The following is a 5,216-nucleotide window of genomic DNA, read 5'->3' on the forward strand; positions in this document are numbered from 1 at the left end:
GAAGAACAAGCGAGGAGTGACTTAGAAAGAGGTGAGTAAGTACTGGGAGGGCTGACCTGCACTGATGAGCAAACGGGTTTCAGGTGTGAGAGAAGAAAGCAGAAGGCAGACTGAGCAGAAAGAGAAACAGGAAGTGTCACAGGGGGGCGGGAGGAAAACACTAATAACTGGAGAAAAAATCCAACAAAATAACTAAACAGAGAAACAATAAAACTAGAGCAACTAAAAAAGGACTAGTTTGTTGACATAACAAGAATCACTAAGTAGGAACTAAAGTAAACACATAAATAAGACAGACCTGATATAAATAAGAAATTGACACAAAAAACTACAATCACTAAGAAAGGTTTGAACCAAAATAAAGCAGAAACACGGCGGAGCTAACAAAAGAAAATGAACTAAGGAAAACAAAAATAAACAAAACCCAAATAAACAACCAGGCATCTTAACAGTTATTGTTTTTTCTTTGAGATGTTTATATGCCTATTTAGTGAAATTTTATTTCCTGGTCTTACTTGTTTTAAATTCATTTAATAATTTTAGATCTTGAATTTAACAGTTTATCTTACTGTTATTTTCCTCTTCTGATGTACCTATTTATTTCCAGAGTCTCAGACAGCATTTCTTCTGTCTTCCAAAGCCATCTGGGACTCTGTGAGGTCGTCTTAAGCTTCTGTGGATGTGTGAGTTTATCTGTGGGTGCTTTGTTTTTTTTTTATGTATGGGAAATCGACTGGTCAGTTCGGCTTGTTTGTTCTTAACCGTTGTTTTTTTCTTGGTTTCTGTAAATTACTTTGAGGCATAATTCTTGAATTAAAATGTCTTCAGACTAATTCCACCCATCCATCCATTTTCTAACACCCTGGTCCCTTGTGGGGCCTGGAGGGGTGCTGGTGCCTATCTCTAGTGAAACAATTTAGGCAAAACGTGGGGTCACCCTGGACAGGTCGCCAGTCTGTCGCAGGGTTCAGACTAATTCATTCAGTGAAAAAAAAAAACACACTTCAGCTTAAAATGGATCAGCAACAAAGCACCAGCTTCTCATCGTTGACAGTTCTTTCACATCTCATGTGGAAACATTAAAAGGAAAACAAATGTTTAATCAAAACAGGAAAACACAAAAATAAAATTATAACTACTCGCACAAAAGAAAAAAAGAAAAACACTTTTTCTAAAAATACTGTCCAAAATGTTTTTCAACGATCTTCATCCACACCATGACAGAAATTTTAATTAGTGATTTTTATTTATTTTTATTTTTTTTATCACCAATAGACTTATTGGTGAAAACGTTTGTGAAAACCTGAAGAACTTAAAGTCACTTCTGACACATTGAACTTGAACTAAGCTGTCCTGACAACACTCTGCATTGTGGAGTGAATGAAAGATATGAAAAGTAATTTTTCAGTGGAAAGATTGTAAGTTCTTTGAACATAAAAGACTCATTTTGATGCCCTCTTCACCTCGTGACTTTTCATGTATGTCATGCTGAAAGAGACTGACTCAGAACCTGGATGGATGGATTTAGATTTTGCACCTTTATCTAGTTGAATTTATCAAGATCCAGAAGCCATATTTGTCTTTATTTCAATTAAGTGAGCCACTGTTAAACTATAATCCCATCAGTCTGAATGTTAACCATCAGATAACAAAGCCAGCAATGCTGTAAAACTTCCCCCATTGTCTTGTCAGTCATGCCTGAAGAACTCACGCTCACATCTCTTATTCTCACTTTTTGTCCCACAGAAAACTGGCAAAGATTCTTTTATATTCAAATGAGAACATTAACATTAGACATCTAGCATCACACAGTCCCTCACTGTTAGCATCTCATTTGAATATCTCATATCTTCAAGACACAGCTCAGTTAGAGTCATGTGGGCTTTTGTCCCCAGCACAGGACACCACAGGCAAGTCAAAGAGGTGTCACACATCCCGTCTTGTAATTTGTCATGAAAGAACCTTTTTCTGGGATGAAGGTAACGAGCTGCCAGACCTATAATGGCTGGCATAAACACAGCTAATTAAATAGAAACCAACAGAGGCAGGGCAAACCCGCAGTGCTGAGAGAATCTGTAATTAGCTAATATGTTACATACATATTATAATGCTAAGAAGACAAAACAATTATATCAGTGTTGGTAATGACAAGGAGATACTCTTATGAAGCAGTCTCTCAATGGCACCTGTAACAAGCTCAAAGAGAACATGCATTATAAATACAAAAGGCAAGACATTCTTTATTAGAGATGAAGACTGAAAAGGGCCTCAGACAATAACATGTCAGCATCTTTTTAAGTGCACACCAGCTCCCTCAGACGTGTCAAACCTGCCAAACAAAATGAAAATGACATGGTTGAGCACAAAAACTTGCAAAAACTGAAAAACTTTGCACAATGCTTTTCTTTGACGACTCTGTTGGGCTTTTGAATTGTGAATAAAATGCAGCCAATTATATAAAGCTCTGGAAAAAACCACTTAACATGATCAGTTTCTCTGATTTTACAGTTTATACATTTTATAGGTTTGTGTTTGAGTAAAATGAAAATTGTTCTTTTATTCTATGAACTACTAACAACATGTTTCGGAAAATACTGGCATTTATTTGCAGAAAATGAGAAATGGACAAAGTAATAAAAAATATGCAGTGCTTTCAGACATATATATGTTATATATGTTATCTATATATGATGCATCTAAACTTTTTAAAGTGTCCAGGAAACACAGTGTCACTGAATAACTATGTAAAGGGTGATTCTAGTGTCACTACAGCCTAACAACGGTTGTTGGTATCATGTGTGGTCCAACCAGTTGCTAGGTTTACGGTCCAGTGACTAGATTATTTTTTTCTTCAGTGAATGATACAATCATTATTAAATTGTGCTAAAATGTATTTGCGGACTTAAAACTTTGACCATGCCAAAAAGATAGAGCAAAGAGAGAATAAATTAGTTAAGGAGCAAATAAATATGTATTGTAGCTAATTTCTGACCTATAAAAAAATTAAGAAAATCTCTTTCAATTAAATGGCATGTTCTTGTTTTTGAAGAGGAATGGACCGCTGTGCCACGAGTCTTTTATATCCCACTGTGTTTTAGTAGATAAGTAAATAAAACTCTCCAGATTGAGGTCACCTTAAAATTATGAAAGTATGAATAAAGAAATCTTCTAGGCAAATTTATTTTTATGAACTCTATCTGCATTTTGGAGTAATTCACTCCAATTTCCCACTAAAACAAAAAGGTCCGGGACACAGAACTGAATTTTGTCCAGCAGATAAAATAAAAACTCCACTCAACAAGTTGTCAACACCAGTATTTTTGCAATGAAGTTCAGCAGAGCTGTGGCAGCTACGACAATATTTTCCCCAGAACTGCAGATAGCTCGGATGAAGCCATTTCCATTTTTCTTCCCTCAGGCTCCTAATGTTGCTGCCACTTTGGGGAAGTCTCCTCACCGTCTCCCCCCCTCTTTTACCTGCTCCGTGGTGCAGCCCAGGCCACGGTCAGGAAGTGTTGAAGCTGATCCAGCTTTTTAGACTTGCTCCTTCAGGGGCTTCAGCTACCATATGGCTGACCCAGGCCCTGCAGCCTCCCCAGGGGTGACTTGCGCCTGGATCAGAGTAAAGATTCTGGGTATCCGGCTGTCCACATTAGCCCTCTATCCCCAGCATGACTACACAGATGTTGTTTCAGCAATTTGGAATCACAAACCTTTCAACATTTTACATCACCGAGCTGAAAAAGGGAGAGTTGTCTGCTTTTATTGGATTTTATGGGATAAAAAAATGGAATAGATAAAAAAAAAAATGTAACGAATAAATGGCCCAGAATGCCGTACCTGTGGCACTATTCACGATAATACTCGCAGGGCTATGCGGGAGATGCACTTTCCAACTGTTCCACTTTTCCAGTCAGTGCCCTGACATTTTAAATAGGCTTTCACCAGTGGTTTCAATAGTCCTGTGCCAATATTTGCATGCCTTTTTGTCCCCAAAGGCAACAAAAGAGGGTAGAAAAGAAATAGAGGGGGAAAAAGTCAACAGTTTTTACACTGGCCAAAGCTGTATCTCAATGTGTCTTACATCTCTGCACCCTGCCAGGCCCCCTATCCCTCTTATCCCACGTTCCTCTCGCCTCCTGGAGGGCAGAATGATTGAGGAGTGCTACCCCGGCCTTTTATCCTGCCAACGAAGGTCTACCTCTCTCCACAGTGAAAAAAATCAACCATAGAGGCGTGGTAAAAATGAGGAAGGAGACGGGGAGAGATGTGAAGTGTCACGTACTCCCCTGCAGCACAATAAACCATGCACAGGTTAGATGTAAGGATATGGAAAGTCATTATTTGTGGGCCTAAAGGGATATAGTTGTTACAGGAGCCAGATGGTATAAAAACAACAGGCAAAAAAGACCAACCTATAGGAATCTTCTTAACATAGTCATGTCCTATCAAAGACCTACAATGAGCTGCGTTGTGGCAACCTTGTTATCCAATTTGTATTTGTTTATTTATGTGCCAAATACTCTGGTTCCTACGGGAGTTTGAAGATGTAATTTACATGTTGAAGGAAGATTTCAGCTGGCTTTCAATTACAGGCCTGCATGAACACAAACAAAATTTAGTGACACAGACGAGGCGCAGGTGAGAAAATATCAGGTGATATTGCAGTTTTATTGTCAGTAGATTTGTGAAGTCATTATAAATTCAAAGCTACAATGTAGTTTACCACTGTGAATGAATGGTTGGATGACTGATAGTGTGAAGCATTTTGGACTCTTTAAGGTGTTTTCATACCTGACAATCTGGAAGAATTGTCCAGTGTGACCACATTTGTTATATTTGTTATACATTGCAGTGTGTGGTTCACTGTCACACTGCAGTGTGTCAAAAACTAACAAAATTGTTTCAAAATTCTGTTCCCCTCGTTGCCAGTGGTGGCCCTACCCCAAGAGCCACTGAAGGAACCAATACAAAAACAAGAAAACATGAGTGCAACTTCCTTCTTCATAAAATGCAAACAAAATTGGATGAAATGTCAGATTTGAGCAGCTGTAGGATTTCACTTTTCTCTTTGGCAAAAGACCATGTGCCATTTCTCCCACTGGCACTAAACTCAAGCATTTGTTTGGTTCTATTTACCCAGAATGACCTGTGCTTTGTCCACTTCCTGCTTCTGGGTCAGTCTTCAGTCTGATGTATCCATATCAGTGTTTAAA

The sequence above is a fragment of the Gambusia affinis genome, linkage group LG04 (assembly GCF_019740435.1).
Source record: "Gambusia affinis linkage group LG04, SWU_Gaff_1.0, whole genome shotgun sequence".
NCBI lineage: Eukaryota > Metazoa > Chordata > Actinopteri > Cyprinodontiformes > Poeciliidae > Gambusia > Gambusia affinis.